The 26,271-nt window shown below is 41.8% G+C and overlaps 1 long non-coding RNA gene across 3 annotated transcripts in view; it reads left to right on the top strand.

Annotated features, from left to right (window-relative positions):
* LOC306989670 overlaps window positions 1-26,271 on the top strand; it is a 174,190-nt gene that overhangs the window by 103,546 nt on the left and 44,373 nt on the right. For 2 of the 3 annotated variants that reach the window (XR_013795687.1, XR_013795688.1), the window contains exon 2: window positions 5,752-5,822. The exons of the other annotated variant lie outside the window; for it this stretch is intronic. This is a non-coding gene — a long non-coding RNA (uncharacterized lncRNA). The remainder of the gene's footprint in view (window positions 1-5,751; window positions 5,823-26,271) is intronic. 3 annotated transcript variants of the gene reach the window in all.

The raw sequence follows: 26,271 nt of genomic DNA, 5'->3' as shown, positions 1-26,271 counted from the left end.
GAGAGATGTCTCCACACACAACGCCTCGCACCGCACCGGATAACGCTGACGCTCTGTGACTTGATACACCACTGCTCAGAATAAATAGTTTCACAACTTATTTATATATTTATTTATTTTCTAATGGAAACTGTGAATGTTGAACTGAATACAACACATGTAAAACATATATAGGCCAGCCAAAAGATTATGAGCACCTGCTAAAATCCGTTTGTCCTCCACGTGCTGCCAAAACCCGTCGAGGCATGGACTCTAAGACCCTTGAGGTGGAGCCACCGTGGATTGAACTTGTTGGTCCAGCACATCAAACAAATGCTCAATTGGATTGAAATCTGGGGAATTTGGAGGCCAGAAGAACACCTTGTACTCTTCATCATGTTCCTCAAACCAAAGTGTGCAGTGTGGCACACAATGTTTAAGATACACACATGTCAAATGTAAGTCCACATGAATGGCCGGACTGAGGGTTTCCCAGCAGAACATTGCAGAGCATCACACTCCCTCCACCTAAGTCTTTACATTGTACTTATATAAAAAAATACTTGCATGTAATTCATTTCTGTGAATACATTTTTACACTGTTGACCTTTCCCTTATACACTAACCCAACCTTAAACCTACTTATATCACCAAACCTGTCCCTAACCCTACCCGTATCCCACCTCAATAACAGCAAAAGTGTTTTTTTTATTGCAATACAACATGAACACAATAAGTACATTGTACCTAATTATTTTTTACATATAAGTACATAGACCAAAAAATATATTTTTAATACACATTTTCATCGCTTTCACAAACTAAGAACACAAGTCAACACATTCATAAAGATATCTGTCTGAAGTCTGAGCACAGTGATTTTCAACACACATTTGACTAATTATGTTTTGTAATATATATATATATAGTGGTTTTAAATAATTAAATAATTTTCTTTATTAAATAATTTAAAATATTTACTAAATTTTTTATTTATAATGTTGTTTTCACTACTTTATAATATTTTACTAGATTATATTGTTTTTTGTAAATTGCAACAAAAAAAAGCTTTAGAAGAATTTCCAAAACTTTTTCAAAATAAGAGCACAAATTCAACTCCATTCATAAACAACTTTGTAGAAAAGGGGTTTAAAAAAAGATTTTGACTCTGGAAGAAAAATGTCAAGTGGTTTAAAAACGGCATTTTATTTATACATTTTTAAATGTCAGTTTAACGAGGGCTGGGTCTTCATCAGTATTTTTCCATTATTTTTCACCAGTAGGATAAATGTACAGTACATGCTGTTTTGCTGTGTACTCTGACCCAGCAGTTAGTGCACAAAGCTACATTTAGTAAATGCATATATGATGACGGACGGCCTTATGACAACTGTCATTATGAAAAAGAATGATAATGGAACAAAGTGTTTGCTACCTCCAAGACTAGCATTATCCTTAAAAGCAATGCATTAAGAGCACTATCCCTTGCTGTGCTAATCGTTCAATACGCAATACTTCAGTATATACGTTAAATAATAATTGAATCTGTAAAAGAAACCCACGCTTCAGTGTAGATGCTTTGATATAGGTGCTAAAGGTACTAAAGATATGTGCTATTACTGAGTCCATTGTAAGAACGCACAATTTATGCATCACAGCCAACTACGGAACTGCCGTCTCTTTTTTTTATAGCTCCAGCATTGGATTTATGCAGTGAAAACCGCATTGAGACTGTTTGCCAGCTCAGAAGTTGTCATTTCATGCTTAGTCCTCACATAAAGTTTAACTTTAAAGTTGTAATATCAAGTTCTGATGTAAGGTGACTCTTACAGACGATTCGGTTAAAGCTTCACAGCACCTCTTCAATAGCGTACAGCAGTTATAAAATATTACATTCACACTGAGGGATTGGACGATAGCTATAATAGGAATATGAGAACACCTGGGTCCATTCTTGTCTCAGTACTTAAAACACATCGAATCCGTTCCTCTTCATGCCATACCTCATTCCTCATTTTAAGGGTGGCACTTAAAACACAGTGATAGCACCTTGCGCAGTGAAAATGACTTCTTCTATCATCGACCGCTTCCAACAGGACACGTCAGAAACGTTGAGCTTTAATATTAGCGCTGAGCGAAGACTCAAGCCTTCTCTAGGGGATCACACATCATCATTGTTTGGCTAATGGACTTTGTCTGAGCTGCACACACACAAAAACATAAAAAACAGGATGATTAATGATCAAATCAAATGTTCAAATTAAAAGTAATTAAGAGAGGGCATACTGTAGATGTGGAAGCAATTAACTCCCATAGTTGGATTCTCTTGTTGGCATTCAGCATTATTATTTGCACTCTCTGCGCAGTCACTCCAGTGGAGTCCATGTGGACCTCTATGCCCTTCGTCTTTCAATCCCCTACTGTGCAACTTCCCAGAGCCCAGAGGCCATTTGTCAGAGGTTGGCATGGGTTGTAGAGACAAAGTGTGGGGCATCCCAGGGCACAGTCTATAAGAACTGCTCCCCGGTAATGCAGTCATACCCCTGCAGTGGGACAAAGATGTATCTGATCCTTACAGAAGTGTGGAGACACCCACTGGGAGCGTTTATTGTACTGTAAGAAAAAAGAACAGGCGCCGATCTTGAGGTAAAGATGTGGTCTTTATTGTTGTGTAGCGGATTCAGGCTGTTCCTGAACATTGAAAGCCCAAATATTTAATGCCAAAACAGTTTGCCCGCCATAGTAAAAAAATAAATAAGGGAATGGTTCCCAGGACTCTGGGAATTAAACAGATATATTTTTATTTACAGAATCACCGATTCTGTTGGACGTTTCAGTTTGTAGTGTATTTACTTGATTGTTTTTGTGCCATATCACATTTCTGACTAAAAAATCTGATGTCGTTTTGACATTACAGTCAATTCATCCTTAACATTGGACTATTTAAATGTTATTGTTTTATAGAATAATTACGTTATCATATAAACAAACAGTCAGTAAGTTGATTTGGTGTTACAACCTACATAATACATCACAGTAATGGTTCCTTTTTCATTTGAATCATAACCAAAAAATGACTAAAAGTTAAGTAAGGCAGTCTATTTATGATTCAGTTTAGGATTCACGGTACTGACTGAATCGGTTCATACTTCTTTTGTTCGCGTATCTTGCTGTGTGCTTTGTTGCGTGCTGCAAAAACTGGATGGCATACGGTTGAAACAAAAATGATATCGGACTGAAACTCATGGAGGCACACAAAGATTTTAAGACTGTATAGTTTTGCACAGTATGTCTGTTGCCCTGTCCCATTTTACTGTTGGTGATTGTATTTCAGGGTTTACCACCCTAGTTGTGAAGGGACACACAAGTATGGACCTGTCTTTGTGTTTATTGTAGTGAAACCACCTGGCGAATGACAAATATATATATATATATAAATAATGTTTGTTCCTGCTGGTGAAAATGAAATGACAGACTTGTTTGCACCATTAATACTAGGCATGATTCTAGGTTATCATGCCTTGGTTAATCTTTCTTTCTTTCTTTCTTTCTTTCTTTCTTTCTTTCTTTCTTTCTTTCTTTCTTTCTTTCTTTCTTTCTTTCTTTCTTTCTTTCTTTCTTTCTTTCTTTCTTTCTTTCTTTCTTTCTTTCTTTCTTTCTTTCTTTCTTTCTTTCTTTCTTTCTTTCTTTCCTAAATTACTTTATTTCTTCATAAGGGTTTTCATTTTGTTTGGATGGATGGCCATTTATCATCTGACTGTAAGGGTGTGAAGGGTTTGCTGACCTGGGAAAAAAATCAAACCCATAACTGATTTAATGTGTACAGTATGTCTCTGGAAATCTAATATGAAGCTAAAGTAACTGTGCAGGCTTTGTGCAAAAATAAATAACGTGCACACTTACCAGCTCAGTTTCCCAGCAGTTCTCTTGACATTTCTTTGTTGGTTATGATTTTCCGTCACCGAACGCAAACAGTGAGTTATTTAAATTCAACAATACATCAATATACATGATTTATGTTCACACACAGAATGTCAGTAGTTAATTTTTCATAAGTGGAGCATTTTCATGCTAATTCCTTTCACTTTCCTTTCAAGGATTACTTTTACTTCAAGTAGTTAGACAGTCAACATATTTGACCTTCGATAACCTTTGAATCTGTGAAATTCCTCTGGAAACTTAGTTTCCAATCAAGTTTTTAATGTTTTTTATATGTAAATGTGGTGTTTTCCAAGTTGTTCAAAACATTTGTAAGGATGCTGATTGTCAGAAGGCAGCTGTTTGACTCCGAGATGGTGAATGGGAACATGGTTTGTGTAACATTAGCAACACATTATTAGCTATTTGATAACATAGTCAAGCAAAAGGATAATCATATTAATTACCGTTATGTGTCCGACGTTGTAAAGAGCGATACCATTGTGCAGCGTTTACTACAGTAAAGTTTAGCTAGTGAATCAGGTTTTCTGAGCTAGTGTAAGTGAGTGGAGGTGGGGCTCATTTGCATATTCATGTATTCACGTATACTAAATGAAGCTTCCGGAGCTCCTACATGGGACTCGAGACCAGCGTCGCACCACCAGCCTCTTTCTATTCCCATGGATCTCAGCCCTGTCCTGCTTGCTACAGTAACTCATTACTATTTAAGCTGTTTACATGGACTTGCATGTTGTAGGGTTATTAGCTATTGGCTTAAGATGCACATAAATGAAGGTGCTGAAACCGTATTTTTTTTTTTAATGCTTTTTATTCTACTTATTAATTTTCTTCCCTGAAAGTGTAACCGACTTTGTGGAATAATTAGAAAGCCCCACCTTAAATTGCTAAATGATCAGCCATTTTTATCAATGTAAATGGCCAAGTTAGTAATACCAATAGACTAAGGGCACTATCTTGCACCCAGCGCAATTGACACATTTTACCCAAATTATACGCCTGTTTAACCGAAGCTAATTTGGGTGGGTTTCTCCCATCATCCCCAATGTCACTTCTCTGTGTTTTACGGCCCTGACGAGAACGTCGGTCTCCTCGGCTGTGAATCGCTCCTGGCGTGCAGCTGGCGAATCCGCCATTATAATAGCAATCCGCGTTGGAAAAAGTGCGCCTGCTCTTAAAGGAAATGTGAGAGGACGCTCTGATTGGTTTATTTCACGTTACGCCCAAACCACACCTATGAATAATGAAGCTACTTCAGACCAACCCCTTTTAGATTTGCGCCGGGCGCAAGAGGCATTTATCCCGCCGGGAAAATAGCAACAGCGCCCAAGACCCGCCCACAAAGTTACTTGCACTTTGACACTTGCGTTTCAGATCGTTAAAATAGGGCCCTAAATGTCCAATAGATAAGAAATATTTTTAGGTTTCAGTTTGGCATCGGTGTAAATGGTTCAGTAGCTTCACATGTAATATAAATACATAGAAATTAATTTATAGAACCATGGTACACTTTATCTCCTGAGATTATTATTGAAAAAGACATTTGTCAATATGGAATAATATTTATACAAAGAAAATGAATGGCAAAATATATGGCAATTGTATCATCTGATTCATCTGCACGAGTTATTGGTGTTTAAACCCTGAGGATTGCTGCTTGCCGCTAGATTTTAGTTTGTTTAAAAACACATTTTATTTGTTTGAAAATGTGATGCAGTTTGGATGTTTTATTATTGAAAATTGCAGCATTGCATTGACAAAGGTGGCAGCATGGCAATGACAGTCTTAAAAAAGGCAAAGGTAAACATTGATCTTTTTCCTGCCCTCTAATCGCAGATCGGCTAAATCCCCTGGCAGTGACTTCCCTCGAGCTGGAATTCCAGTTTCTGGAAATAAAGCTGCTGATGGTAAGTGCTCAGTGCATTCCCAAGAGAAGATAAATTGATTCAATACTGTAGGTTTAGAAGCTGCCGCAGTGGCCGTGTGGGAACGCTGGTGGCAGATTTGCGGTGCTAATGGAGCATAAGCATATGTGCAGGATGCCTGTTTATTAAAGGTAATTGTGACACTGACAGGCATCCTTTAGCATGTCGTCTTTCATAGATGTTAAATAACTTGGTGCAGCTATTAGTGTCCTTTGACCGTTGACTCTAATAGGCCTCCTACGTCTCTTACTCAGACTTATTCATCTGTACTGACTAGGCAGTGGCAGGTGGCATTATGATATTTAATTGGAAAGAAATCTACAGAGCTCCTAAAGGGACATGGTGTTGGAAAAATATGAGACGGTCACGGGAGGAAACATTTTTCAAAATGTATTTCAATGCTTTTGCGTTCTCTCGCAAAAGTTGTGCTTTCCGCAAACACAAACAATTTGCGAGCGAACGCTAAGTTTCTTGGGGGAACATAACACATTTTTGAGAGAACACAAAGTTTCTCAGGGAAACGCAACACATTTACTAGAGAACACAGTTTTGTTTGGCTTTGACTTATTATTATTTTTCTCCATGTCCCTTCAGGGGCTCCGTAGAAATCTGTGTAGTGCAAGCTGAGTCATCAATATTTGTATCACTTTTTGAGAAAGACTGTAAAAATTTGAATGTATATGTTGGATAATTAATTTAGTTAATCTTGTCAACTTTTAGGAATAGATCACTTCAAACCTATTAGACATGGACTAAAAAACACAGAACTTTCAGAAATTCTTCAAATTTTGATTTCATGAGATTTCAAACGATAGATTTCAAAATAAAACCAATATACAATTTGCCTCCGTCACCTTTTTAATCAGAAAGTGCAATAGATCAGGTGAGCTGTTAATATTTTTAGCATTTAAAGACATGATCTGTGTAGAGCACATGGATGTAGTCGTGAAATGGCACATCATCTAATTGCAGGCTAGCTTCAGGGTACAATCCATGTTATTTCCTCAAAATTATATATAATATCGACTTTATTAAGTCCAATCTCTGTATTTATGAAGACACTGCCGTCTCCTGACATTTTGTTTCTTCTATTTCTTCTATATGGTGGACATGATTGCTGTCATGGGAGGAATGAGCGAATGCAATGCCATGAATAATTGAGTTTGGCAGAGAAAACGCTTGCTCTTTATGAGCTGGTCTTGGCAAGATGTCATTGGGAAGAACATTATGCTCCACAGTGAGATTGAAAGTACTGACCAAATAAAGGGCAGCTTTGTTTTAGCCTAAAATAGTCCAGTGGCCTAATCATGCAATGATAGTGTTATTTTTGGAGTTAAAACCGAGATGACCAGATGTCATTCTGTCACATACTGGCTAGTCTTTGTAAGACTTTCTGACTGCAACTTTTAGAAAGAATCAGCCATTTTTAACTTTTCGGCAGGGGCAGTTCTAAGTATGTCAACAAGCTTGACTTGAGCGATCCATCTATTTCAGCAACCCCAAATCCAGTGCCTTTTTTGTTTTGTTTTTTATATAAATGTTGTGAAAATGATCAGTTTGTGAATATTTTTACCGCTTGAATATGTACATATTTCTATTCAGCTGACTTGACAGCTCATGAAACCATGCACTTGTATACTACTTAATAGAGAGCAATCTCATATGTTTGCTGCTATTATAATCAGACTATTTTTTAGTTTATAGATCATTGTTTCATTGTGTTGCAATTCATCAGTGTATCTGTAATGAAAGTGGAGTCTGGTGTTATAATTATTCCTATTGCAAGTGCTTTATTGTATAAGACACGGTGAAGATTTGTGGAAGCTGCATTTGATTACCAAAGGCAAGTATTCAATGGTAGGTACGATAACAGTCTTTAGTATGCTGCAGATGACAGAACACAGGTAGTCTTCACATGATGGGATATTCAGTCTAGAAACTGGGCCGTGGAACATAACTCAGGCAAGTATAACAAAACGCACCGTTTTGTGCCTGACCCTTTAAATGCAAATGAGCTGCTGCAGAGGGCGGGGTTTCAAGAGCTCGTGTGTTAGCAGCTGCGATTACCTCACGCAGACACACTAAAATGACAGAAACGGTTGTGTCTTTAATGTTAAAATGGAGTCAGACAAAGATGGATAGACTCAAGAAGAAGTGAAAACGTACTCGGTTACTAACGTAACCTCGGTTCTCTCTAGGAGAGGGAACGAGTACTGCGTCGATTAGCGACGCTACGGGAAAGATATTTCTTTGTCGAGATTGAAGCCTAAAAATTAATCCTTAATTTTGTAATATGTAAAACGCTTTTCTGTAGCATACAACCCTAGGCGGAGCAATATCGCTCGCCCATTGGCTGCTCCGCCAGAAAAGCACAGCCTATGCGAGGCCAGTGACGCTGACCAATGAGGGTGCTTCGCGCCCTTCTGCGTCATCTCCCGCCGAAACAGGCGTGGCCTAGGTCTATAAATACCAAGCATAGCTGCTTCCACTCCGATTTTCGTCACAGAAGCGACACAGCGTGGGCACGCACGGCATGAGACGCAGTACTCGTTCCCTCTCCTAGAGAGAACCGAGGTTACGTTAGTAACCGAGTACGTTCTCTTACGTAGAGTTCTCTCCTACTGCGTCGATTAGCGACGCTACGGGAACCCCTGTAAGACGCCGTGCGTGTTCTTGGACCGACACAGACACCCAAGGGCGCGCGCACGCGCCCTGGCATGCCAGAGCCTACACCAAGAGTATATAGGGAGAGCGGCTAGAATAGCATCATCCCTTTATAATAGGGCCCCTAAGGGCATAATAACATATATATGTAAATATAGATATATATGGGGGGGTAATAGCATGCTCATGGGACACATTGTCAGTGAGTGATGCTTAAACATTTTAGTGACCTGGGCCGCCGTGCGGGGCAGAAACACTATACCTGGTCTTAGACCGAGAGCAGTTTAGCCTGCAACGCAGGAACCTCTAGGTTATAGAACCTTATAAATGTAGACGGGGAGGCCCAGCCTGCCGCCATACAAATATCTTGCAACGAGATTCCGCTATACCAAGCCCACGACGAGGCCATGCCTCTCGTAGAATGTGCTCTAATGCCCAGGGGGCATTCCAAACCTCTAGATGCGTAGGCTAGCGCAATGGCATCCACTACCCATCGAGATAGGCTCTGTTTCGTCGCAGCACGTCCTTTAGAGCGCCCACTGAACGAAACGAAGAGCTGCTCCGTCTGTCGAAAAACAGCGGAGCGGGACACGTAAGCTCTTAATGCCCTGACCGGGCAAAGGAAGCTATTTCCGTCCTCAGAGGCCGGCAGAGCCGACAGGGAGATGACCTGAGCCCTGAACGGTGTGTTGAGGGACTTAGGTACATACCCATGCCTCGGTTTCAACACGACTATAGAGTCGTTGGGCCCGAACTCCATACAAGAGGCTCTTACTGAGAGCGCTTGCAGATCCCCCATACGCTTCACTGAAGCGAGAGCCAAAAGAAACATGGTCTTGAGAGACAGGTGTTTCATGTCAACTGAGTGAATAGGCTCGAAAGGGGCCCCTTTCATATCATAGCGTTTAACACTGTAGAAAGGTCCCAAACGGGGACTGAAGGAGGCCTTGGAGGATTTAACCTTCTGGCTCCTCTAAGGAAACGTACCACCAGGTCGTTTCTGCCCAGTGCATGGCCAAGCGTCGGATTGACGAACGCTGATATGGCTGCCACATAGACTTTGAGCGTGGATGGGGTCCTACCCTTATCCAACAGCTCCTGCAGGAAGGAGAGAACCTCCGTTTCCCCGCACTGAAGAGGTGATAGACCTTGGTCTGAACACCAGTCAGAGAACACCGACCATTTGGAAGCGTAGAGCCGTCTAGTAGACGGGGCCCTAGCCTGCTCGATCGTGTCTAACACTCCTCTTGGGAGTTTAGCGGGTACCCGTTTATGGCCCACACATGAAGGGACCATAGCTCTGGGTGAGGATGCAAAATCGAGCCCCTGGCCTGCGAGAGAAGGTCCCTCCTCACTGGGATCGGCCACGGAGCAGTACTCTTGAGCTGCATCAAGACTGGGAACCAGGGTTGATTCGTCCAGTATGGTGCGACAAGAAGCACTGAGCATCCGCTTTTCCTGATTCGCTCGAGCACTTGGGGCAGGAGCGAGACAGGGGGAAAAGCATAGAGCGGACGGCGGGGCCAGACTTTGGCCAGCGCGTTCGTGCTCTTTGAAAAGAATTCTGGGCAGTGAGCGTTTTCCTGGTTTGCAAACAGGTCTATCTCCGCTCTGCCGAACTTTTTCCACAGCAGACACACTGTCTGTGTGTGTAGGGACCATTCTCCTGTCGGAACATTGTTCCGTGAGAGTCTGTCTGGTCCTACATTCAGGCGACCAGGCACATGGATCGCTCTCAGCGAGCGCAGGTTGTGCTGGGCCCATACCAGTATGCGTTCCGTCAACCTGTAAAGGTTTCGGGATCTCACGCCACCCTGGCGGTTTATATAGGCTACTACCGACGTGTTGTCCGAACGGACTAGGACGTGGTGTCCCTTTATCCGAGGACAGAAGCGCCTCAGCGCTAAGTCCACTGCCATCATTTCTAGGCAGTTTATGTGCGGTAGTTCGACTCGTTCTGCCCATTGGCCAAAGAACGGTCTGCCTTCGAGCAGTGCTCCCCAGCCTGAGGTGGACGCGTCCGTGGACACCACCTTCAGGCTCGAGGAAGTCCCCAGGCTTACACCTGACCGGTACCAGTCTGACGCTCTCCATGGTGTCAGGGCTGAAACGCATTCCTGATTGACCTTGAGGCGATAACGACCGTGAACCCATGCTCGGCGCGGTACACGCGCTTTTAGCCAGAACTGCAGTGGGCGCAGGCCCAACTGTAGAGCTGTCGATGCTGCGGCCATGAGGCCTAGCATTTTCTGAAATCTCTTGAGCGGCACTATGTGGCCGCTGCGGAAGGATTTCGCCATCCGCAGGGAATTTCGCCTGCGTTGTGATGACAGTCGAGCTGTCATAGACAGCGAGTTCAGCTCCAGTCCCAAAAAGGAGATCCTTTGACTGGGAAACAGTGAACTTTTCTCCCAATTGACTCTCAGACCTAAGCACTCGAGGTGATCGAGAATTAGGGTCTTGTGGCGGATGAGTTCTGAAGGTGATTGAGCTAGAATCAGCCAATCGTCCAAATAATTCAGAATTCGAATGCCGCGGAGTCTCAGGGGTGCCAGCGCCGCGTCCATGCACACTGTAAATGTACGAGGTGCTAGAGACAGGCCGAATGGCAGGACTGTGTACTGATATGCCTGGCCCTCGAAGGCGAATCTCAAAAATCGCCTGTGACGTGACGCAATTTGTATGTGAAAATACGCGTCTTTCAGATCTATTGCCATAAACCAGTCTCCTCGGCGAACCTGCGCGAGGATAGCTCTGGTCGTGAGCATTCTGAACTTTCGCTTTGTCAGCGCTTTGTTCAGATGCCTGAGATCTAAAATGGGTCTGAGGCCCCCGTCTTTTTTCGGTACCAGAAAATATCTGCTGTACAGACCCCCTTCGCTCTGAGCTTGAGATAAAGGCTCTATGGCCCCTTTGCTCAATAGCTTCGCTATTTCGGCTCGAAGTAGATGTGCTACTTTTGTTTTCACCGTAGTTTCGACTTTCTCCGTGAAACGGGGAGGGCGTCGATGAAACTGTAGCGAATAGCCTCTTTTTATAGTCTCTAGCACCCATTCTGAGACCCCGGGAAGTCTTTCCCATGCATCTGCACGTGTGACTAGGGGTTGAATGTAATCTGGGCCCTGGTCGCGAAATGGCGGCGACACGAGAGCAACCGTGTGCTGTGACATGGACGCCGTTGCGTGTGAGGCGGGGGGCATGTTTAACACAGTATGCATCCCGCGCGCGCTCGGCTCTCTGTGTCGAGAGAGAGCGCGCGGGACGAGTCCCGTAGGGCTCGTTATGCTTGTGAATAAACGTGGGCGCTTGGTAGCGGGCACATTTATAACACCGGGGACACTGTGTTTGTGTACTGACTGACCGTCCGTTAGTTTCGTTTTTACAGAAACCGCGGAACGTGCAGTGTGTAGTGGTTGTGGGCACTTGGTAGTGGGCACGCTTACTACATGTAAAGCACAATCGATCTGAGTCGATTTTATGTGTGCAAACCCTGTGTTGAACGGGGTTGTGTCTGTGTGAATGAATGGGCACTGGGTGGGCATTGCAGTTACACACATTACACCATCGGCCTTGGCCGGGACACCAGAAAATAAACTCTTTTTTAGATTTATCTGGGTCGCCGTGAAAACGGCGTTTGTGTGCAGGCAAACGGGCTTTACGGCCGGTTTGTTGGCTGCTGAGTACACTGGTACAAACACGGAACTTAGGGCTGTACAAGCGGGGCTAGGATGGCGCCGAGGCCTCGGGCTTGAGTACGATCTTAGGCCGAGGACCACGCGGTGGCGGGCGGCGTCCGGCGGAGCGAGACCGTGGTCTCTCTCGGGCCTGTTGCTGCTGGGCCGGTGCGGCGGGCGCGGGGCGCTGCTGAGTTCGGGCAGGCGGCTGTTTTGGGCGGCCTGTTGCGGAACTGGAGCGCTTTGGCAGGAAATGTCTCATGGCCTGCGAAGTCTTCTGCACCTCTGCGAATCGGTCCGCGAAGTCCTTCACGGAGGATCCGAAGAGGCCAGTCGGTGAAATGGGAGCGTCGAGGAACGCAGAGCGCTCTGACTCCGCCATTTCAGAGAGAGTCAGCCACAAATGTCTCTCGGAAACAGTAGCTGAGGCCATAATCCTCCCAATGGCGTGTGCGGCGGACTTTGTAGCACGAAGAGCTAGGTCTGTGGCGCTACGTAAGTCCGGAACACTGATCGCGCCCGGGCCTTCCTCGTCTAGCTTGCGGAGGAGGTTGGCCTGGTGGATTTGGAGGACCGCCATGGTGTGCAGCGCCGATGCAGCTTGTCCGGCGGCGGCGTACACGCGGCCGTTCAAAGCTGATGACGTGCGGCAAGCTTTGGATGGTAGCACTCCCTTAGCCCGCCGTCCAGCAGAGGGTGGGCAAAGGTGAGTCGCTACAGCCTCCTCGACCGGAGGGAGAGCATGGTAGCCTCTGTCTCGAGCACCGTCCAAAACGGAGAATGCTGGCGAGGCAGAAGTACGTACTCTAGCTGAAAATTTCGCCTTCCATGATTTCGCTACCTCTTCATGAAGCTCAGGAAGAAACGGGGCGTGTCTGGAGGGTGGCGCAGCGCGCTCTCCAGAGAGGAAGCAGCCATCCAGCCGGTTGAAAGCAGGTTGTTCGGGCGTCGACCAATCGAGGCCGAGGCTCGACACGGCCTGTGTGAGCAGACGCATCAGCTCTGCTTCGATGCTGATCTTCCCTCCTCGACGTTCCGGAACGGCGGGGGAGGGGAGGTCCACAGAGCTCGCCCATCCCTCGCTCTCCGAAGCGAGAAGCGAACAGCAGTCGTCATCCCCCTCAGATGCGGCTAGCTGGTCGTCGTCCATGACAGACAAAGCGGCAGGCTGCGGCTTTTGTTCGTCGAAGAGCGACTCCAGCGAAGCGGAGAGAGGAGCTAGCGGCGGCGAGCTCCTCGTGGCGGGGGGTTCCGGAACCCGCTGAGCGCGGCGCTTTTTACGGCGCGGCGCTACAGGGGGTGGGTTAGCAGCTTCGGCGAAAGATGCCAGGCGAGTCCGCAGAGTCGCGATGGGCATCATTTCGCAATGATGGTAGCCGCCATCACCGAGAGCGACAGCTGCATGATCCTCGCCCAAGCAGGAAACACACAGCTCGTGGTGGTCCCCGTCGATGAGCGCAGCTCGGCAGGAGCCTCAGGAAACACGAGACATCTTTAAAAAGACGCTCGCTGCTCTTTGTGAGAAAAAGTGTGTGACGCAGTAGGCGAACACACACACAAAACACACACAAAGTGATAAAAGGATATATCCACGCCGGAGAAGCGCAGCAGGGAACGGCGGCTGAAGGCGGCGATGACCAGCGGCTTCAGGTAAGGGCTCGTCCTGCTGAGGTGCTGTATTAGACGGCTGTGGTGGCTCGAATCCGGTCCTACGATGCATGTAGCTTCGTGAAGTAAAGAAAATCGGAGTGGAAGCAGCTATGCTTGGTATTTATAGACCTAGGCCACGCCTGTTTCGGCGGGAGATGACGCAGAAGGGCGCGAAGCACCCTCATTGGTCAGCGTCACTGGCCTCGCATAGGCTGTGCTTTTCTGGCGGAGCAGCCAATGGGCGAGCGATATTGCTCCGCCTAGGGTTGTATGCTACAGAAAAGCGTTTTACATATTACAAAATTAAGGATTAATTTTTAGGCTTCAATCTCGACAAAGAAATATCTTTCCCGTAGCGTCGCTAATCGACGCAGTAGGAGAGAACTCTACGTAAGAGAACATGTAGAATGCAACAGGACGTCTCTGAATGGTTTGTTGATGAATTAATGTTGCTGATGTGGAGTTAACTATCTTCAATTAGGATATTCAGTCATGATAATCTATAAATCGCTCGTATAGGAACCGTTGTGAGATGCACACAGAGTGACTTTCTATTGCATGTAAAAAGATGGATGCTAAAGTTTGAGCTGACTCACAAATGTAATCTTATACAACAACTTTTCCTCTTCTCAACATGGACTGCGTGTTCCCGGGGGCGGGGTTTATGTACATTTTAGGGTTGCTTGCTGATGTCACTTACTCCGGAGGAATGTCGTGTAGTCCCCACCAGCCGTTTGTTGTAGTCCTTTTCTTTAAAAGCAAATATCTTCCTTTACTTTGAACTTTGCGTTGTAACTTTGCAGATTGTTTATGCTCAAACAGCAACATTTCACACTAACTAAAGTTAGAAAAGTGAAATCATACTTTACCACCCCTTTAACTTCACTTGAAATCCATTCTGAGAATAATACAAAGAGTTCGGTCAATACAAGATGAGCAAGGACAGTGTCACTCACACAGTCATCAAAGCCTGACAAGGACTGATCTTAGTTTCAGCCTATACAGTATATCTGCTCTAAACACTCTGATAACAAGCGTTGAAGCTCTGGGAAGTGCGAGCATGTGAATGAACAGAGTCCAGGGTGATTGTGACAGCATCATTGTCAACTAATATATACTGTACAGTCAAATAAATGCTGTTATTTTAAACTTTCTATTCATCAAATAATTTAATTGTGATATTTTTTCTTGAGCTCCAAATCATCACATTAGGACCATGTGAGACTGAAAACGGGAGTAATTGCTGCTGAAATCAAAAACACATACATTTTAAAGTATATTAAAATAGAAAACAGTTATGTTAAACGGTAATAACAAAATTACTGCTTTTTATTAAATAAATGCAGCCTTAGAGATCATGAGAGACTCAGAAATAATATCTATACTCCAGTTTAAATGTTATAGTCTAGAACCACCACTGCCCTTCTCAATCTTTTAAAACATTGTCTTTAACAATACTGTATATATTAGTCTTTCTTTTGGTCAAAATTTCACATGTTGTAAAAGGATCAGCCATAGCTCTGCCTGTACTTATCCTATACATTTGAGAGAAAATCTCTTAAATGGGGTTTCATGGCACTATATTTCTATGTAACTCTTAGACAGCTGCCTCGCACAGTGGGTGGAAAAATATCCACACCCTTCAGCCATTATTGCTGTCGGATTTCTCTGACAGGGAAATTACCTTTACACTCCTGATTAACATATACTACCATTGTACAACCCTTTACTGTCGTGGCCTTGGAACTGTTAAATCTATACCTAGGAATTATGACTGTCTCGACCCCATGTCTCTTTCCATGTTCTAATAATTATAGTTGAGGATGTAATGGATTGTTACAGTGTGAGTCGCCAACATTAGTTTGGTATTAAAGGTCAGTGCATTCAGTGTAATGTGGTGTTGGTGTGGGTGATAGGAATCACCTGAATGCATGCACTGCACCCATAGGCAGTTGCCATGAACTTTTTACTGCCACACTAGTTTTTTTCCACTACAGGTGACAAGGGTGACTTGAGAATGTTCAAAATGTTCCCATTTCTTTGAGGGAGTCAGTTCACACTTTGCATTCTCATTGCATGAGAAGTTACTATTAACGTAGTAGTTCATGCTTGCTCATCCGTGATGAGTAAAAAATGATTTTATTTGTTTTAAATAAAGTATAGTGTCACATGTATGTTCAGTTTAGTTCAGTTTCTGTCATGTCTGTATTAGGCCCTGTTTACACGAGAACGCTCGCGGGTGAAAACGTAAAAATATTTTATCGGATGTGCCTTTTGTTTACACGGCGATGGCGTTTTTGTGGCTTAAAAACGCAAAAAAGTGAAACCACCCTCCAGAGTGGACATCTTAAAAACGCTCCACCATCGCGTTCTCGTCTAAAGGGTAAAAACGCAAAAGTCTGCTAGACAGTGAAGGCGTCGTGTATGCGTTTACGTCACAGGCATGCGCCAGTACAGGAAAATAACAAAACATTATCAAACTAAAATATAGCATTAATTTCATTGACAAAAAACAACAACAAATCTGTCATTTTTGAGCGACACGCGAAGAGCACCGAGGGTTAAAGCAGCAGCTTTACCGTATTAAACATGAAAAACTGTGTCAGCGTCTCTTTCACTTTCAGTGCTCCACATTGCCACCTAGCCGCCTGGAGTGCACACTACATCGAATTCCACACACTTTAGCGTCACCATATGCACGCAGATCCCCCCCCCCCCCCATAACGCTCGTCTAAACGCAGAATAAAAAGTGATAACGCAACGCCACTTTTGCATTCCTCTTCAGATCGTTTCTGTGTAAACATAGCCTTAGTTCTCGTTAGCCACCCATGGTTTCTAATTAGTTAAGTCTTGTCAGCTGTTCCCATTTAGTGTCCTCATTTACTGTGCATTTATACTCCCTGTTCTGTTCATTCCTTGTCAGTTATTGTTTGTGTGAACGTGGCCGTGTACTCTCGAGTTTCTCATTTAATTAATATTCTTTGTATCTATCACCATCTCCTTCGTCGTGCACCTTTCTACAGCCACCAGACGAGTTACATATAGGGCCTATTTGTTTAAATTTTATTTTCCCAATTGTTTTTTGCAATTTTGGAAGAAGATACCTGGCAAAAAAAGAAAAATGGAAAAAAAGGGAACAAGCCAAAAATAGCAAGATATTTAGGGGTCTTTTAATGGTGTTAATCATTTTAATCACAAATCTCTGGTCAGGAAATTAGCAGTAATTGCACAAATACTGTAGATTAAATAACTTGGCACAGAAAAGCCTTCCCAACTGCTTTTTACAGGAAGAAGAGTCAGTGTTTTTCCACTCAATGGCTTCAATCAGTTCATGAGTAGTTGAAAAATTTCTCCCAGTTCGTTCGAGTTTAATGTGAGAACAAATATTCACTATAGGGTTCAAATCTGGACTCTGACCAGGCCAAAACGTGAGCCTGATGGACTTTTCTTGGTTGTCTTTGCAATTTGGGCAAGAGCATTGTCATGTTAAAAAATGATAGTTGATCATTGCTCTTTAGATAGCAATATACACCGATGAGTATAAAAATTGTACCACCTGCTTAAGGTGCTGTTCACATGTTGTGTCATTATCATTATTTTAGATGTAGACACACGAAAACCCCTCTCAAATAGAGAGCGACACCTTTGAGATGCTCATTCAGTGCGGCGCTCGTTTTTTCCATGCGCAATCGCAGAAATGAGGGAGAAACACCTAGAAACTCCTCATATGTGCCGCTCACACCTTGCCATTAATGCTTGGATAACACGCCTACGTCTCCTTCCGTTAATAATAATAATGTCTAGTGCGGTGGCTGTGATATATAAACCTACCAACGTCAGTTGCCATGATTTTTTAAATGACTTATCGCGAGAGGAAAAAAATGACGTTTTAGTCGCATAACATCGGTTAATGGAAACGCGTCATTTCGCAATAGTTTTGTATCGATATGTAGAAAAAATAGCAAAATCTGTAATGGAAAGGTGGCTATTGAGAGTAGCTTTTGAAAGGGAACATTATTTAACATGCATATTAAGCATGATTTCAGAAGAAAGCATATTTAAGAGACTTCGGTTTCCTGCATATTATATATTCAACTCCAAAATGTTTAACGATTTAGATAAAAACCATGATGATGTTAAGTTAATGAATAAATGAAGTGTGCACTCGGCAGACAGAAACTTAATCATGTGCATGCAATACATACATATTTTACTAAAGAGAAAACTAAAATGAATATGTTTAAACTATGCAATGAATTAAAATATGAGTCTCACAATCTGTAACTGCTAGCTTGCAGGTTTCTGGTAATAATAAATCATTTTATGTTCATTAAAGGTCCAACATCATAAATCATCATTAGTGCTATCAGTGCTGGAAAAATACTCAGTGAAAACTGTCATCATCCATTACATAGTTTAATTACTTCATGTGGGATGTCTGAAAGTTGCAAACACAGGCTGTAGTATTGTGGCGGTTGGGGGTGAAGAAGTGTGCATGTTACGCCCCGCAAGATATGCTGCTTGCGTAGAACCTTTTATGTTCTTTCTCTTCACCTGTTACGTTCACTCTTTGTTGCACACAATTTTTTCTTTGTGTTTCTTGCAATATCTGCAGATTCCAGCATTCAGTCTTTATTAATCTTGCTGCAGATTCTGTGCTTACCTGTTAGTTTTATGTGTCTGAGTTGCATAAATTGTTCTGTTCTCTAGTGACTGACTATTTTTGAATATGGATTTGGAATTTTGGACTTTAAGATCTGAAATTCATGTTTTTGACATTGCAGCATAATTTTGCATGTGTTCCTGTTGTGTAGTAGATTGATTTATCAAAACCGGAACTGCAATTAATACATTCAGAATGGTTAATAACCTATTACTTAAGTGGTTAGAAAGAAACTGAGATTTATAACATTCCTCATGAGCCAATAACATGAGCCTCATTGTTATCATGATTCTTATTTTTTTCATTCCAGTTATTCCATTCCAAAAGTATGATGATTTCCTTGCAAGGGACTCCCTTACTAAAAATATAATGGCAGATACATATTTTCATGTAGAAAGAACTGTTTATATACTGTGATATTGTAAAAGTTTGTTTGCTACATTAAATTATTGACTTTAATTGAATTTATATTTATTATTGTACTGAAACCTGTCACGTGTGGCTGTACAAAGCGCACAAAGACAAAAGAGAATTCAAAACAGTCTTTAAAAAAATCCACATATATGGGAAACACAGGAGAAAAGGCAATACACAATCCCTGACGAGACAGGACAAAAAAACGGAACCAAACGGGGTATATTTATATACAATACCAAATGAGGAACTAATGAGCTAATTAACGAACAACAGGTGAACTGAATGAAACTGACACAGACTAGAAACTAATGCTGGGTTCGAAATCGCCCCCTATATGCTCATTCACTATTCCCTACAGTACTCCACTAATATAGTCCACTTGAAGGAGTGAATGAAAACAAGTGAGTGAATTCGGACACTGAGTGCGGCGGAAGGGCTGCTGCTTTTGCATAGTTTGTACTTGCTGTTTAATAATTAATTGAAACGGCAAACTGGCAGCTCAAGTAGTAATGAAAAGATTTATCCTGAACTCTATCATGGAAACTAGCATGAATAAACATAATTAAACCATTTAATAATCAATTAAAAAGGAATTTATACCTGTATGATATTGCGCTGGACCAGCGCGGTTTGAAAAATGGATGGATGATTGATTCAGCTGCGGCACCATCTCTTGGCGAGACTTGAGAGTTCATTCAGCGTGCGACTCTCACAGTGCATTATGGGTTATTCTCTAGCCGTTGAGCATACATCAGTTGTACACTCGTTATTGCGGTGCATTGTGGGATTGAATGAGTGCGCTCAATGACGTCCAATATGGTTTCGGACACCACTGCAAATGGTGGCTGTCCCCTCAAATAGTGCCCTATATTTAAGAGTATAGGGGGGCGATTTCGGACACAGCCTAGGTCAAGACAGGAACAAAACACAATGAGAAAAAAAGTATAGTCCTGAAAAAACCCCAAAGCAAATCATTAAAATATTATCTGGAAAATATGTTCTTTGTTTTAAATGTATTGTTTTTCCCCAGACCATAAAGATGTGTTAAATTGTTAGAACAAAACATGTTGTTTCAAAGCAGTTTTAGCAGCCATTTAAAAATTTACCCCCTTAAAAGCCTCTTGTGGCCAACTTTAAAAATACCTGCCATACAGTAAGTCAATATGAGTAAAACCTACAAAGCATAATACGGTATGCCAGTAAATCTGAAGTCAGAACTTCTTACTATAGCAATTATTGATCCTAATTGCTTTTCCCCACATTATAGCCTAACCAAATTGTGTTGGGCTATTATTGCTTTTTATAACCATCATCCATTGTAATAGTAAGTCTAAGCCTTGACCAAATCTAAACTAATTTTATGCAATTAAATTTGTGGTTTAGTTACAGATATATAGAATCATTTAAGATTTTGCTGACATGTTCAAGACTCTCTTTTCTGGAAAGCCCACCACTAAAAAAGAAACAGAAACTGGATGATTCATATTATTTGCTATGTTTTTAGTTTTGTCCGCTCATGTTGCCACAGGGTACCTATAAACAGTTTTTACAGCATTTGGAGTCCCTCCAATTTAGCCCCGTCATTCACTAAGTGCACCTGAAATGTTCTTCCGTGTCTGAATGATAAATATTGAAAGAACACGTGAGTCATCTATCTCTGGGTGCAGTCATGGATAATACCACAGCAGGGCTTCTGTGTTTTGTGACCCTGCAATGTCTTAAACCAACTTCATTTACATGACACAGCATGGCAGTTTCCCAGATGATTGTTTGTGTTTCTTTTCAAATTTGTCGCACCATTCCATTACATACACCCTAAATATAATAGGTCGATCAAAATGACCTTTTACATATGTATAAGCGTTTACCTCTGTTACCTTATGTTCTCTGAAACAATCACAGTAAGCTTTATGGGGATTTGGGAATGTGTTTGTAGAATCTATTACCGACAGATGCTAAAAAAAAGTGCAATTCCATTGTGCCCCAATAAGCTGAGGGCACTAGAAACACACCAGCTCTGTGGAAGTGTCCTGAATTATATTAAACACCCATAATTTACTCACCCTCAAGCCATCCTAGGTGTATATGACTTTCTTCTTTCAGCTAAACACAACCAAAGTTATATTACAAAATAACCCTGTGTCTTCCAAGCTTTATAATGGGAGTGAGTTGCGCTTGAGATTTTAAAACCCCCAAAATCGTATCCATACATCATAAAAGTAATCCACACGGCTCCAAGGAGTTAATAAAGGCCTTCTGAAGCGAAGCAATGCGTTTTTGTAAGAAAAAAATCCATATTTATAACTTTATAAAATATAATCATTGGCTTCCGGTAACAGCGCAATTTGAGTTTCAGCAGAATAGTGACCTCTGACCTGACATAGGATATAGGAGTAGCGTAAGCTTAGGTGAGAGTAGACTCATTTCAACAAACAGGGCTAGGCAACAAACTAAAGCTCCTCCGACATTTCTCTTTAAAGATTCTTGTTTTAGAGTCAAGTCAAGTCACCTTCATTTATATAGCGCTTTTAACAATATTGTTTCAAAGCAGCTTTACAGTGATAATAGAAAATTAAAGTAACAGCGATTGTTTTGGCTTTACAGCAGCACTAGAATAAAGTTATTGTCCAGCTAAAGTTAGTTTGATTGATTCACTTCCGTCGCAACAATCATTAGTTATTAGGGACCGCTAACACGACACCGTTATAACAGAAAACTCTTAATGCGATCCGGCCACTCATTTGCACAAAACAGTGTCTGGTGGCTCGAGAACGCAAACCATGAAATAGGTTCCAAGGTACAAGCCTTTAAAAATGTAGAATATATAATTTTTTATCGCTTCCGCATAGCCACGGAATTATCCCGACAACGTTTTATCTGTACAGAGGTAAAGGGAAGGGAGGGAGGCTTTCAGGGAGAGACTAGTTGACACTTCAGGACTGCGTTGTCGTCGTGTCCAGGTGCAGATCCTTCATCAGATCCGGAAACGGCCTGGATACGGCGGACTGCGGTAAACCTCGGGATAAACAGAGAGACTAATATTAGCGTAGACGCCATCATTCTTATGATGTACCAAGTACATCAGGATTTATGAGAAGTGTTCCTGGTTCCAGCTGATCTAAACTATTCAGCCTTACATTGAATTATAGAAGTGTGTAACTGTGTTATGTGTATGCTAGGCCAAAGAGATGTGTTTTTAGAACATTGAACATTGTTTCCCGGACAATGTTAGGAAGATTGTTCCAAAGTTTTGGTGCTAAATAGGAAAAGGATCTACCGCCAACAGTTAGGGTGACCACCCACCCTGCTTTGCGTTGCACCGCACAGCATTTTTATTAAGAAAACGTGCATGCGTTTGCCTTTTTAAGAAAGCATTTTATTTATTCTTTTTGCAGCGTATTTTCACCTATATTTAACAGTACTTCGTCAGAAGTACAAATACAACAGCCGTTTTTCAAATCCTATCCAGAGGTCGAAAAGAAACGAGTAAACATGGTCACTAGTAGGTTGTGACGGCTGTCAATCAAAATGTTCCCTGCCAGAAAACACATGGATAATTTGGTTAATTACAATTTTTATTTAACAGAATTTATCAGCTTGTTGCCTGCTGTGGTTGTTTAAATTCACAATCTCTCTAAAATTATGAGTTTTGGTTTAAGTTTTTGGTTTAAAATATTCTTAATATGTAAGACTGTCAATGATCTAATTTCATGTTGTTTTATATTTTATTTGTTCATTATTTATTTTGTTGAATTTTAGTTGGACTTGGTCAGAACTGTTTCAAAAATAGTGATCTGCATTATGCCTGCTGCCTTTGTGCTCAGTGATGTTGAATTTAAATGACATGTAAAATAATGACATGTTATGTTACATTGTAATGTAATGGTGTTTTCTGGAAGGGACTAAAGAACAAAGTATTTTTAGCTGCTGAAAGGCAGAATACAAATGTTTTTATTAAGTTAGATAGACATTATATAACAGTTTCAGGTTATGTTTTAGTGTTGGTAACATGTCCCACATTGTCCCACATAAACTTATAATCGTCCCACATTTGGTTGATGGTGGTCACCCTACCAGCAGTCGATTTTGATATTCCTAGGTATTATCAACTGGCCGGAATTTTGAGATTGCAATAGACGTGAAGGACTATAATGCATTAAGAGCTCGCTCAAGTACTGGGGAGCTAAACCATTTAGTGCTTTGTAAGTAATCAGCAATATTTAAAAATGTATACGATATTTAATAGGGAGCCAATGCAGAGTTGACAGAACCGGGCTAATATGTGGTTCTGGTAAGAACTCTAGCTGCTGTATTTTGGACCAACTGTAGTTTGTTTATTAAGTGTGCAGGGCAACCACCCATAATATCAGTATAATAATCTAGCCTTGATGTCATGAACGCATTAACTAATTGTTATGCATTTTTCATTGAGAGCATATGACATAATTTAGATATATTTTTAAGATGAAAAAATGCAGTTTTACAGATACTAGACACGTGACTTTCAAATGAAAGATTGGTATCAAAGAGCACACCCATGCAGGTTCCTAACCGTCAACAAGGACTTGATAGAGCAGCCATCAAGTGTTAGACAGTATTCTAGGTTATTACGTGAGGATGTTTTTTGTCCAATAATAAGAATCTCTGCTTTTTCAGAATTAAGTAGCAGGAAATTGCTAGTCATCTAGTTTTTTAGATCAGCTATGCATTCCGTTAATTTTGTGAATTGGTAAGTTTTGTCAGGGCGTGAAGAAATATAGAGCTGAGGATCATCAGCATAACAGTGAAAACTAATGCCATGCTTTCTAATGATATCTCCTAAGGGTAGCATGAACAGAGTGAACAGCAGCGGTCCTAGTACTGAGCCTTGTGGTACACCATACTGAACTTTTGATCGATTAGACGTCTCTTCATTTACTGCTACAAACGGATAACGGTCAGATAAGTATGATTTAAACCATGCTTGTGCAATTCCACTAATGCCAGCATAATCTTCGAGTCTATTCAAAAGAATGTTGTGGTCGATGGTATTAAATGCAGGACCTAGATCCAGTAACACTAATAGAGAGATACAACCACGATCGGATGATAAGAGCAAATCATTTGTGACTCTAATGAGAAACTAATTAGACTTCTAATTGAAACACTTCTGGTGCTTTTTTTTCTCTATCCTCTGCACTTCCGCGTTTCTCAATACTTGTGTCGGGTCAGAGGTCACTCTTTCGCTGGAAATAGACTTGCGCATGTCCGGTTTCAAAGAATGCTGATTTTTAGAAGGGATCTAGTCTGACTCTGAGATGGTGAACGGAAACATGGTTTGTGTAACATTAGCAACATATTATTAGCTGTTTGAAAACGTAGTCAAGCCAAGCCATCATACCAATTACCATTATGTGTCCGACCTAGAGAGCGATTCATAAAATGCATTACCATTCTGATACATCGACTTGTATACGAGCCTGTATAATTCACTATTCCACTTTTTCTTCTGAATCAGTTTCTGGTTCAAACCATAGACTGTAAAAAAAATATGGACGTAGTGTCCGTGACGTCACCCGTAGGTTTCTGAAGAGCATTTTTGAAGCCTACAGTGGGCGGAGCCGGCCATCGCCATCCTGGCCTCGCGTCACCCCTCGTCACTCCCGGATAACAGAATATGGGCAAAGAGGCGGAGCTGAGGAGCCTGGCTATCTGAAACCACGCCCATCTAGCGCGACGTTATGGAGTTAGCTAGGGAGTCAGCTAGCTATGGAGTCAGGCTTGGGAGCTAATGCTATATGCTACTTTAGAACTTAATATTACTCGGAGAGTGTGTGTGTGACCGTGATTATGTGCATACATGTCAGTCGCTCTTTTTTAAAGTGTATGGTCCGTCAGTGCGGCCTCGCTCGTCAAGTTCGTAGAGAGCTTTATTATTCAGTCCATTTTAAATTCTGATTTTGGCCGCATCTCAAATGGGTCAAACCATAGATATATTACCTATGAAGTTCAAGTAAATGTGCTAGAAATCCGCGCTCATTCAAGGATGTGCATTTATTGCATGGACGGAGAAACACAGACACCTGCAGGATTTAATCTGTACATAAGCATGTTATAATCTGTTCCAGAGCAACGGTACCGCAGAACGAGTGTAGCCTTTATATTTATAGACGTTTTTAAATCTGAAAACTCCAAAAAGCAACGAAATTGTCAGACATCCATTAGTGCATGTTCAGAGGAAAACAACTGGAATACAGCGCTGGTTGTTCTCTCGAACGGTACTCGACGACAACGGTGGAATCCAAAATCGTGGGCGAGGTAATGGGTGTATTAAATTATATGAAATAATCCCGAAAAAAAGCACAAACACGGCAGAGATGGCAAGTTCAGCCGCTGCAATTTGCTGTGAAGTGACAGCTATCCGGCTAGCATTGACATCATCGGGAATCCACCTGCGACTCAAAAGTGGACACACCCTTAATTTTGCAGAACTTTAAATATTAATTAAATAAACGGATGAGTTATAAAAAAAAATCACCCCCCTCACAGTTGTTATGAAGGGCAAAATTAGCTGTATAGACCAAAGCCACATAGAGAACCAGGCTGTAAACATGTTTTTTTCTGCTGTAAAGTTGGGCATTTTAACATGGGGGAGATACCGATTTTACTCACTTCTGCAGCCAGCCTCAAGCGGCCAGTCAATGAATTGCCGTTTAATTCACTTCCGTGTTGGTTTCAAGAGAGAGACAGGGAGGTTGCCGCTTGGTTCAAACATGTATGGCTGAATTAAACCAGTATTTCCACTTGCCATTGTGCAGCGTTTAAGTTCTATCTCTGAGTTGGAGTGAGTGGAGGCGGGGCTAATTTGAATATTTATGGTTCTGCATCTATTAAATGAACCAAGGGTGTAGAGTGTATACAATTCACAGGAAGAATTGTGTAAATATGTCATTTTTGTTATCTAAGAGGTCACAATTATTTTTTTTAGTTTTAAGGGACACAATTATTGATTACAGGGGGACAATTAATTTGCATTCCCAGTATGACAAATGTTTTATATTAAAGTGTTTGCTATACAAGGATAAAATAGAGGCTGTACATTCAACAATCAGTTGATGAATTAGTTTAGAATTTTTGCCAAATCCCTGTGCATTGTGTTGATGATATAGTGTTGTTTACTCTTGAAAGTTTAGTCGGGATAAAGAGCATGAAATAACAAGGAATATTAACAAAATATGAAGCAATTATCGGTCAGCAATTATGTCATAAGTGGACATTTTGGACCACTTAAACAACAGAACAATGCTTTGAACGTGCCACAGTGTTTGGCCTTTTTGGAAAGTCAAACTGTGACAAAACTTATTATGACTAGTTATCTCAGCAC

This window comes from Phoxinus phoxinus (assembly GCF_949152265.1).
Source record: "Phoxinus phoxinus genome assembly, chromosome: 21".
NCBI classification, from domain to species: Eukaryota; Metazoa; Chordata; class Actinopteri; order Cypriniformes; family Leuciscidae; genus Phoxinus; species Phoxinus phoxinus.
The sequence above is the reverse complement of the archived record's forward strand: the minus strand, read 5'-3'. Positions and strand labels throughout refer to the sequence as shown.